A 12,267-nucleotide genomic window follows, 5' to 3' on the forward strand; every position below is an offset into this window, starting at 1 on the left:
TTTCTTCGTGGTCCTGGCACTATTCCAGCTACATACACTGGAACTCTATGACTGTGCATACTTCAGGGGCAGACAGCAATTCTGGTTCCCTCCTGCAAGTCATGGTTTCAGTTCTTGCTCCTCTCTTTACGGGGGCTCTGGACCAAGTCTCTTGTTTCTACCTAGGGGTGAGATTCCTATTTCCTGTCCAATTTTATCCATATCCATGTCTGATAACCTCCTTGGTTGCCTGGGCACCTGTATTAGTTTCTTATTGCTACTGTGACAAATTACCCCAAATTTGGTGGTTTGAAATCACACGCATTTATTCTCTTACTGTTCTGGAGATGAGCTTTATGGGCTAAAATTAAGGGCCCTTTCCTCCTGGAGACTCCAAGAGAAAATCTGTTCCTTTCCTCTTCTAGCTACTAGAGGTGGCCAGCATTCACTGGCTGTGGTGAATCTCTCCAATCTCCTTCTTCATCTCATTACCTTCTTCTCTCTCTCCTACCTCCCTCTCTCTTATAAGAACCATGTGATTACACTGGGCCCACCCAGATAATCCAGCATCATCTCCTCATCTCCAGATCCTGAATTTAATCGCCTCTGTCAAATTCCATCTACCATGTAACATATTCACAGATTCTGGAGAGTAGGGCTCAGACATCTTTGGTGGTCCATTATTCAGCCCACCGCAGCGTTTGCTCACAGGCTTCCTCCAATGGCTGGGAGTTCCCTCTTTATTTCTAAGACCTCTGGATTCTCCCTTTTTTTCTTTCAAGCACAGCTGTGTATTCAAGAAACATTTTTTGGGGGATGCTTATGTGTCTCAGTTGGTTAGGCCTCTGCCTTCAACTCAGGTCATGATCCCAGAGTTCTGGGATGGAGTCCAACAATGGGCTCCTTGCTCAGCAGGGAGCCTGCCTCTCCCTCTGCCACTCCCCCTGCTTGTGCTCTCTCTCTGACAAATAAATAAACAAAATCTTCTAAAAAATCATTTTTTTTCTTATATTAAATTAGAACTTTCTATGTATTTATATTGTAGAAGGTATGAGGGGTGAGGGGTGGTCTTTGCTAACCAAGATGACATGTTGCCAGAATAGGGGTATTATAAACAATCGTGAATAAATAGCCATAAGTAAAATTAATCATTTTTTAAACACAGGGATTTAAAACCCCCCGGGGTTGTGAAAAGTAAATGAAATATATATATATGAAAACAGGCTTTTAAATGCCAAAACAGTCCACTTATAAATCGAGGGAGACCCTAGTTCTTATCTGTCAGTGACTGCTTCCCTTTCCCCCACCTTTAGGTTTCAGTGCTACTTGCTTATTGATGGTAACGGTTGTGCAGCTTTAAGTCAGTAATGTCAAATTTTATTTGTTTGTGACTTTTCTAATTATTTTGGTTTACTCACTCCATCTCCAATCACTGTGAAAAATATTTCCAGAGGGCCCTGACCTTTGACTTTCTTCATGTGCAGCTATCTTGATAAAAAAGAGAAAGGCAGAGAGTTTAGGGATTGAGCCGTATCATCTGTTCTTGGCATGGTGAGAAACAGTGGGACTCCCATGAGACTACCTAGAACTCCTAATAGTGAAGTTTCATCACATTATTCAGAATAAACAGTTCTTTGTCGTTCTAGGGTTCTTTCCTTGACACAAAACACATGTGTCTTTCCCAAAACCACTCTTCAACTCTATGATTCTCTCACACCATCAGGGTGTCCTGCAATTCAATCTTATCCTACTAACTACCCAGAGTGAGTGTCAGACTCTGCAGGCTCACAGAAAACTACACTTCCCAGCCTTAGGATTTGGCCAGGGCATATGATATTTCCAGTCAGGAGACTGTGAGAGGAAATGATATGTGGCTCATGCAGTAAAAAGCTGCCAAACTATCTCCCAGTTTCCTTTTTCCCTATAGCAGCAAATGGGGATGTCTTGTGGTAAGAAGTTGCAGGCAGAAGATCGAAGTAGATCTGATTGTTAAGTGACACATGAATGACAGCTGCCCTGGAGAACCGCATCGATTATAGTGATCTTTGAGTGACAGAGAAATAATCTTCCATGCTTTAAACCACTAAGATTTTAGTGTTTGTTACTACAACATAAAACTAGCTAGCCTCTTCTGCCTGTGTCTCTCCTGCTTAGTATATATATTTCTTTTCTATCATATTCTTGCTGGAATTCTGACTAGAAGCCTTCTATCAGTCAGAATCCCAGCAGGAAAGAGAAACACTTTCAAAAGATGTCATCAAAAGACAGTTTAATGAGGACTTTCATTAAGGCATGTGGACAAGTTTAAAGGAATTCAAGCGAAGCACCTGCCACAGGAAGCCAGTCCCATCCCCAGACTTGAAGGGGGAGGGGAAAGCAGTGGTTAACAGAATCTGAAATGAGCTCTGTAGCTGTGGGGGATGGGCAATCTGACAGGAACTACAGCCTTAATGGAGTCAGACATGTAAAACTGAGATTGGCTTCCAGATGAGTCAGTCCTTAGGGGCTAGTCTCTCAGGGCGAAGAGCAGGGTGAAGAGCAAAACATACCCAGAAAGCCTCAAGTCCTTGCATCTCCTGCTCTAGAATAATGGCGCAACAAATGATATCTGAGAAATTTCTTGGCCAAACCACATCTCAACAATCATCTCGAAAACTCTAAGAATCAGGATAAATGACTATCATCAAGGGACCACCCTGGGATATGCAACCAGAAAGGCCATGTACACTTCATTTGCCCATGATTAGTGCATGTGAATCTGAAAATTAAAACTTGAGAAATATAAATATGAAATGGACATATTTGCATATAAATGAATAAAATTCCCAAATAAAACAATCGATGGATTTCCTTTCAGAAATCATCTTCCTACTAACACCACAAGCTGTAATTTTGGATACCAAGCCAACTATTCACCCTAGTTATTTCGAGCTCCTTCAGTACAGGGACCTAATCTTACCAGTCTTTAGAACCTGAACATCTAGCACATTTTTCAGGAAGTAGAATTAGGAAATAAATATCTACCATAGCCATGCCATGTCATATGGTTTCACATAACGGATGTTACTAATTCTTTATAGATGAGAATGTTGTGGCTCTGAGAGTTTTAATACTTTGCAAACAGTCTCAAAACTACTAGCAGAATTGGGATTCAACCCCAGGACCACGTATCTCCAAACCCTATCTTCTCTCCAGCCAAAGAGTGTGTCCTACTGCCTCCTAATCCAAAATGGTGGCTGATTCAAAAAGGATACCTATTTAACTTTGGAAAAAGTTGATTTTGTATTTACATTTGAATATAGCAGTGTCAGAAATTGTAGAAAGAAACATGTCAAACCAAATTATGGGCATACACAATAAACTTTTAATAGAGATGCGCAAAACACCAGGATTAGCAGGAACACCCCTTCTTGAGCTTTTGATTAGGCAGTGGTTTTAGGTTTGGTATGACTTTTAAATGATTTTCCCTACTAAATATTTTCTGTTATAACTATCTGTTATCATATCAGCTGCATTTTGTTTGATTATAAACAGAAACTATATATTTTTTCAATATTATTCATTCCCTTGAACTTGTGTAGTTATGAAGAACACTGAGTTAATAATTATTTGTTGGTAAACTATAATTATTTTTTTTTTAAGATTTTATTTATTTATTTGACAGAGAGAGATCACAAGTAGGTAGAAAGGCAGGCAGAGAGAGAGAGGAGAAGGAAACAGGCTCCCTGCCGAGCAGAGAGCCCGATGTGGGACTCGATCCCAGGACCCTGAGATCATGACCTGAGCCGAAGGCAGCGGCTTAACCCACTGAGCCACCCAGGCGCCCGGTAAACTATAATTAATCAGGAAACTCAGGTTTCCTTACTACTGGTTAATTTTTAAATGTATAATAAAGTTGCCTATAACCACCATCATCAGAGAAGAGAGAATTCCACCATTCATTCATATTTTTAAACGGGGAGCTGAATGTAAAAATAAAACAAAACATTCCCCATAAAAATGTATGTATATAATAAACAGTATACCTATGATCAATGCTCAATAGAGTTTTTCTGAAACCCTATTTGTATTGATTTTCCCTTTTATACTTACCATATCTCTACTATTTATGTTGACACTATTTTCTTCATCTTCAACTTCTGTCTCACTTTGTGATCTTCATTAACCTTCGTTCTTTTGAAATTTAATGAATAATTTTCATTTTAACCTGTACAATTTAAAATAGACATTTCTAAAACCTTTAACAAAACCTCTGGATGTAGCCAGTTCCATATTGTCCTATAACAGTGACAAAACAATTACCCTGAAACTTTCGCTTTCTGCCAGTAGATGGCGCCTATGCCTAAGTAACACAACCTCCTTTTTTTTTTTTTTTTTTTAAGTTAAACTATTTGGAAAAATCCTTGTCTTCCTTTGAGGTAAATCCCACTAGAGAGGTTCCATGATAGGTATAATTCACTTCTAAGATTTAAAGAATTGTTCATTCTAAACAATTTGGATTAAAGACTTTCTAAATGGGCTATACTTTTCCTTCTTAAGCTAGAGCATATAAGCTCTTTTCCTGATGATTGATAATCATCATAATAAATATTAATTACAGTGCTACAAAATATATACAGACTATTCTAGTGTTTGTACATTAAAGGCCCCAGATAGCTATGCTTTGGGGGCTTATTCTTTACAGTTATTTAGTACAGTCTAGTATTTGGGGGCTTGTTTTTTAATAAGCATTTTTTTCTCTTTTTTTCCAGGTATTACTTCTTAAAAGTAACAGTTAACAGCAAATGTCTTCTTTTCCCAAACTTTGTTTCAAAATATTACTACCTCTAATGTATTATAGTCAAATACACTACATAAGTAAAGTTATTAGAATTGGGTCAAATACAAATCCCATTGTTGAATTACATAGGCCTTAGTATGTTTTACAGTTTTGAGTGCTGAGACACTTTGATAGTTTTATTTGTTTAATAGGTGATCTATTTTATTATATTGATTATAATTATAATGATAATTAATAATTGAATTCTAGAGCATTCAAAATTTGATTCCTATTTGCTATACTCTTTTGACTTCCTTCTCCTTTTAATTTTTTAATAATATTATTGATCCCATTAAGATGACTCCAGGTTTAAGAACTTATTTATTATAGGAAATTTCAGGAAGTTTTTTACACTTTGCAGAAATATTTTCATTTTTTGAGAAATATTTTTGTTTGTAAGAGGAAATACCTGAAGAAATGTGTGACAAGCATGGCTATTAATCAATTCTGAATGAAATCATTCTGAAATTTTAACATGCATGAGAATCAAGTAAAGATTTTGTTACAATTGCATACCCATTCCAGGGCCTCACTTCTAGAGATTGTATTTCAGTTGGTATGAGGTAGAGATCAAGACTCTGTATTTCAAATAAACATCCCTATTGATTCTTCTACCTCTTCGTACTTCTCAGAGTTCTTAGCTGACACTAAAGAAGAAATTCTCACTTGCGTGGATGTAAAGTTGAGTATTTTATTTTGGATTCAAAAAAGGTGTGTAAAATTAAAAAACAGAGAGAGAGAAAGAAAGGAAGGAGGAAGGGAGGAAGGGAGGGGAGGGAGGATGGAGGAAGGAAGGAAGAAAGAAAAGAGAAAAGGGGGTGCCTATCCGGCTTAGTCGGTAGAACATGTGACTCTTAGTCTTGGGGTTGTAAGTTTCAAACCCCACACTGGGTGTAGAGATTGCTAAAAATTAGGAATTTTAAAACAAAACAAAACAAAACAAAAACCAAATTAAGTTGTGTTATACAATTATAACTTACATGAAGGAGATTCGTTTTCATGTCAAACTCTCTTCCAAAGTAGGGCAATATTGAACATTCCATTTCATACTTCTTTTCTGGATAATGTTTGCAGACATCTCTTCATAATCCAAGTCCCATTTAAAGATGGTAAACTGAAATCACTTCAGGTTATTATCTGTTAGTAAGATTTTCTAATACGCAATTAAAAGAAATTAATTAAAATTAAGATAACTATCTCCGTGTTTAAAATGCTGATCCTGACTTTAAAACAAAACAAAACAAAAAACGCTCTTTCTAAAAATCAACTTTCACCCTCCTTACCTTGTAGTAACACTTTTCCACGCCTTTTGCGTGACCCTGTTTTGAACAGTGTTAACACTTCAGAAAAATCTCCAGATATGTGTCATGTATCTTTTGGTCTACTTTAATAACAAAACACAGTCTCCTTGTTATCCTTACTTGCTCAACCAATGTATATTCTTGCCCCTGTGTTTATACAGTACGTTCATTAGTGGTTTTTACTTGTCTAGTCTTTCGGGCCATAAAACTAGAGTTTATTATCCTCCAGGTGATGAATCTTATTTACAAATTAATTGCAGATCATGTGTGGGCAGCCTGATTGCTGATCCTGCCTAACGAATACATTTAGTGTTTAATTTTTTTTTCTGTTGCTATTTTCTAATTTGAAGTGGGTAGACCAAAACCAATTAATTCTATTCCAGTTTTTCAGTACTTTGCTACATGCTTCTTCTGTCACTACAGATGCTTATGACTCTTAATGTATGGCTTTAAATAACATTGATATTAGAGATGTGTTGGTATTAAGACTACATGCTCCCGGTAACTGCCGTTTTCAGGTAAACCAGAGCTGCTAATTACCTTAAGACATTTTAGGTCACATACTCATAATGTGAATTAACTTACCTTGAACAAAACTGCTTATAGTCAGATCGCTTTAATAATAATCCCAGTCACAGAACTAGACATCCTTAAGAACATTAAAAAAAAAAAATTGCTTAAAGACTAGCATACCTAGGTGAATGTGATTTTCCCAGAGGGATAGTTTGTGGGTTGTTTTCTTAATATCTGAAGATGAGATTAAGAGATAGATATGTGGGATATTTTAGATGTGGAAATTAGTAGGTTTTTGTACTCCTCAATATCTAGTCCATCAAGAGGTATGGATGAAGCGGAAGAGCAACTTTGCACACATGGGGACAAGCATTTACTGAGGCTATTGTAAGATTCCAGGATTTCTGGTGATTTTGACAGTTTGTGGCCAAAATTTTAGCAATAGTGAGTGAGTGGAAAGATGAATCAAATGACAAGTAAATATTTGTGTTAACTATATCATGACACACACAGTCATAACCCTACGACTATAAGAATCTAGTTTGTAATAGAAGTATTTAAAAAAAATTGTGAACTGGTTCTAGTTCATAATATTAAACTAATGACACTCTGGCAACTCTCACCTTCGCATAATAACAAACAACCAGGTACCAAAAAACTATGTGACATCAACCAGCAGTAGACACTTGAAACTTAAGGAGTAATGAAGGTGATACAAATGGATTTAAATATAACTATTGTTTAGTATGTATTATATTTCTAACACTGTGCTAGCCATGACTACATGGGTTATTTCATTGTGTCCTCAATCTTATACTCTGTAGAGGAATGGATAGTAATTTTATTCCTGGTTTATTAGCTTTCTCGTTCTTAACTACATATGCTCTAGCAGAAGTAAGCATTACCATCACTAGAATTTTTCACTTTAAAGCTGTGTGAGTACTTGAAGAGATCCAAGCATCATATGGGAGCTTGAACTGGATGAAGTTAAAATTCATCCAACCCTAAGATTCTCTAAATTTATGTAACACTGCTCTGTTTTAGATTGTGGAGAAGCCTTAAAAACCATACGGCTAGGGCACAAACCCAGCAGGATAATATGGAGATGAGGCAGAAACCATGTTCTGGTGCTCCTAGATAGGCCACTTTCATGGCAATCTGTCCAAGAGAGTTGGGAGTTGATTATGTACACAAGATTAATTGTTTGTCCTGAATTGTCCACATCAGAGTAAAATAATCATCTAATACATAAAACTCGAGAAAAAAATCGGCACGAAAGGACTCTCCTTCCCCGATTTTTTTGAGCAGTCAGCTTTATACTCTCACCTACAGAATGAGCAGAGGTTAGAACATTCTAATTCTATTTCTCTGTAGAACACCAAAAATAGAAGCAGCATTGAAATAGTGCTGTGACTAAGCCTAGCCTCACTGTTGCATGTTACTAATTGCATGCACTTCAAGGTTTGAGTTTTTTTAGAAAGCTATTAAAAAGTAGGAAAGTAGGCCCTACAGTATGACTTAGAGTTTACTTTTCAAAAATTCAACTACTTAAAATTCATTAGTATTTAAGGCAGTGTTATTTTCCACTTCTTTTTACTTTATTCCTTTTCATTTTTATAAATAGTCACACAGACAAGTTATATGCTCGTGTGCACAGGCTTTAAAAAAAATAATAACCCAGAAAAAAAGATGGCCATTTGGAAAAAATATAGAGGAGAGACTAAAAGATATGTAATAAACTTTGTTTTCCTTTAATATTATCTTTCAGCTACGTTAACGTGATAATCTGTGTTTGAATACATTCCAACAGCAAAGAATTCTTAAGTGTGTGTTCCAGGGAACTGGGAAGAAAGTTCGATTTGCCTGCTTAATCTCTCATATGCATCCTTTCTGTAGTACAATTGCTGTTTTGGGGGGCAAGTAGGTCCTTGAAGTCAGTCCCTAATTTCTCACTCAGGTTCATCTTAACCTCTATTTTTTTTACTGTGGTAAAATGTACATGAAATTTACCATTTTCACCAGTGGTAAGTGTACAGCTCAGTGGTATTAAGCACATTCAAATGTACATCACCGGCCACCATCCGTCTCTATCCACCTTTTTGAAAGGGGCGACGGGATAGATGGTCATTGTTAAAAATGTAGGATTGAGCCATTGTTTTAGCTTTCCTGGGCCCTATTTGCCCTTTCTTAGCTGGTTTCCATAAGATAAATTTGCCAAAGTCCCTCTAACCTAAAATGCCACATTTGTTTATCTGAATTTGCCACCAACACATACTAACAGCATGGGGGAGATAAGAAGTGGTAGCATTAGAAAGTGGATGGGCCAAAGCAAATTATGAGAAGTAATAAGGATGTTTGCAAGCCCAAAGATGTTTTGAACTTTCTGTAAAATTACAGTCACATATTTGAAATGAAGAGTTAAAAAAAAAAAAACTCTAAAACTAAAAGTAAAAGCTCAGAGCTATGAAATCCTGCAGCATGGAATTCTTTCCTCCAGAATATGAAATATGGCACATAAGATATGATTTTATATGATATTGGGGATAAAACTTGTGAAAAATGTCAATTCTTTGTATATTAATTATTTGTAGAACTGAACACATTACCACAGATATTGAATCTCCAAAATAGCTTCGTTCACTTTTTCTCAGAATGTGTGTGTGAGATCAGGCCAAACTCACTCTTCCAATAAATATTCATCCCGTAATTTAGTTTTCAATGGAGCCCGAACATCTATCAGGTGAAAATAAGATGATCCAGATCTGCCGGTATTGACGTACATGTAGGTGGTTCTTTTATTACAATTTGTGAAATGCTAGCAAGCTGCCTTGGTGAGGGACTCACACGGAGAGAGATAATCGAGGGACAAGACGGAAAAAGTAAGTCAAGTTGGGTAGTTTCGTGAAGTGACCAAGTATGATATATTTTAAATAAACAAGGCAACTTGTTGGCTTATTCAAAGGCAAGGTGTGATAGTATGGCATTTTAGTGCAAATTATTTGATATCTTAAAAACTATTTCTTATTATTTCTTTTCAGTCTAAAGTGACTGACAACACTTCTGAAATCGCGTGTTCCCATTTGAGTGGCATTTCATTAAAAAATCCCAAGCTAAGACCCCTCCTTTCCATTATTAAATATTGTAGTCTACATCAAAACTGTCTACAATGATGAGTTGTTGGTGTTTATGTCTTTACAATAACTGCTTTCCAGTCGTATTGAGAAAATTTACTTTTGTTTTCCAATTGCTTATTGGATTCTAAGAGAAACAGTTGTCAGAAATAAGTTTACACTGACGAATGGCTGCCTCAGTAGGTGTAAAATCAATTTGTAATTTTTGTGTAAGAAAAGGGATATGCCAACTACCCACTGTTCCTTTAGTTACTGATTTTGGGTAGTGATGGTATACCTAATTCCAAAGAGAAAATTTTGTTTTTTAAAAAACAAGACCATGTACTTTATCATGAAGTCAAGCATATCACGAACTATGCTGATACTCTTTAGGCAAGGATTTTTTTTTCAACCTTCCTGCTTTATATGTCTTAAATTTCTTCCTGAAATGATAGGATCATCTTTTCATCTTACAACTAAATCTATTTTGGAATCAAAGTTCACAGTGGAGAACCAACGAATGAGCACATTTAGCGCTACGATGGAAAAATGACAAAGACCGCAGAGAAAACTAAAGGACCAGCCATGCAAGTAGATCTTACGCTAAGATAGCACTTACAATTTTAGTTTTTGTACCCTTTACATTTCTCTTGAGGTCAACCTGCACTTCAAAATCAATGACTAAAACAACACAAGCAAGAACAGTAGGTAGATATGTCGTCTAATAGGGTTCTCTTAATGCCAACCCTCATTTGAGATAAAGGTACTATTGCTAATTTGCAAATACTAAACCAAGGCCACATAAGGCCTTTAGGCTCCTGCATAAGCACATCAAACGTTGCAATGAACTTGCCACGTGGACGATTTTGATTCAACTAATAAGTAGAGAAGTATAATGCTTGCAAATACTGAAAAATAATTTAATTTTACCAAAGGCACAGTATTAACGGCCTGCATTTGAAAACAAAACTGTTGGGTTGAAGTGTAGCCAACTAAGCAAAAACAAATGGTTGGGGGGGACCCCCGTCAAGAGGAGAAGTTTTTCTGGGTCTACCTGAGGAGGGACAAAGATGAGAGGAGCCATTTAAGAGCAGTTCTGCTTTCTGCCTCTTTTGTTCTTGCCAGGGTGCCCATTTTTAAAGTATTCAAACAAAGAACCACAGACCGCCAGTCACACCATAATACCAGCTTGTGTTTACATTTTCAGCTCTCCGGATCGTGATCCTATTCAGTGCACACAGAGCGAGTGCTCGTGTACACGCGCCCGTCCGCCATCAGGAGGACTGAAACTGTAAACACAAGCTGGTATTTTGGTGTGATCACGCTAATATGGCGGTTTGTGAGGTCGAGGGGTGGAAGGTGAATTATGGATCCAGAATTTCCTTGCTTTTGTCAGTTTAAGTCAGGCTGCTTACGCAGTAGCTGCTTTTCAAACTTGAATAACTCAGCTATTTTAAAGAAATGAAGACCTACCTTAAATAATTAGAGGAACCACACTGGAGAATTGTCTTCCCGGGAAAGTAGGGGAGGTTCCGTTCTTCGGAACCTACAAAGTTAGACCGTGAAAGGCATGGTAACAGTCGAGTTCAGAACATAACCATGTATTGGGTCATGTCAAAAAGTGTTGGGTAAAATAACCCAGTGCCTCTACAGGACCTCTCGTTTCAAAGGAAAACCACCTAGGTGGCTTATTTTACTATTAAAAGTCCACTTAACCAAGAACATTGGGGAAAAACTGTTTCATTGTTCACTGCACTCTAAAGAGAAATGGACCGAGTTTGAGAAGTAGCTTGGAATGCTTTCCCCATTTTGTTGTTGAACAGTTGATTTTTGCCCTTTCATTCCAGGTAGGTAATACATTTTTAATGGAAATTGTGCTAGATCAGATCATCAAGATTATCTGGATTTTGAGATACTATGAAGTATCCTCAGTATAAGAAATGTTGGAAATAGTACCCCAACTCTCCTCAACAAGGGCAAGATAAAGATCAATAGAAGCAGATTTATTAGAGTTCAATTTCCTACTGAAACATAGGCTAGCAAATAAATAGATAAAATTAGTTTTATAGTCTCATTTCTACCTTCATGCAGATATAGGTAAGTATAATCCTGTTAGTCTGTTAATTTTTTAAAAAGTATAATTGTACTGAAATTATCAAGGTTAGAAAAATAAACGGTGATTTCAGTATACGGGATATAATTCCCTTGCTAATGGCTCTTTTGTGTGAGAGTTATATGAGGACTGGTTATGTTTCTAGTCAAGTAAATTAAATTTTCTACTTTGTTGACAACACAGACATTTCTTGCAATGTATATTCTTTCAATTAAATAACACATAAATAAAAACTGGTTCTCACACTGTGTTCGTTTGTTGCATTTGTTGTTCGGTGTACAGAGATGGAAGACTAAAAGAAAGGTTTCTTCATACATTCAGTTATTTCCAGTTCATCAGAATTCAGTTTGAAACAAGGCTCAAAGAAAGTAAGGTTTTCATTTTGAGGCAGACAGCCCAATAATAATCGTACATGATAACATAAATATGTAA

The 12,267-nt window shown here is 36.6% G+C and overlaps 1 long non-coding RNA gene across 1 annotated transcript in view; it reads right to left on the reverse strand.

Moving 5' to 3' along the window:
• Positions 1-12,267, reverse strand: part of LOC106004959 — a 47,875-nt gene that overhangs the window by 16,349 nt on the left and 19,259 nt on the right. The window contains exons 3-5 of the long non-coding RNA XR_001178059.2: positions 11,196-11,268; positions 5,779-5,951; positions 4,072-4,186 (exon numbers count right to left, since the gene is read on the reverse strand). This is a non-coding gene — a long non-coding RNA (uncharacterized LOC106004959). The remainder of the gene's footprint in view (positions 1-4,071; positions 4,187-5,778; positions 5,952-11,195; positions 11,269-12,267) is intronic.

This window comes from Mustela putorius, unplaced genomic scaffold (genome assembly GCF_011764305.1).
Source record: "Mustela putorius furo isolate JIRA1106 unplaced genomic scaffold, ASM1176430v1.1 tig00003869_pilon_pilon_pilon, whole genome shotgun sequence".
NCBI classification, from domain to species: Eukaryota; Metazoa; Chordata; class Mammalia; order Carnivora; family Mustelidae; genus Mustela; species Mustela putorius.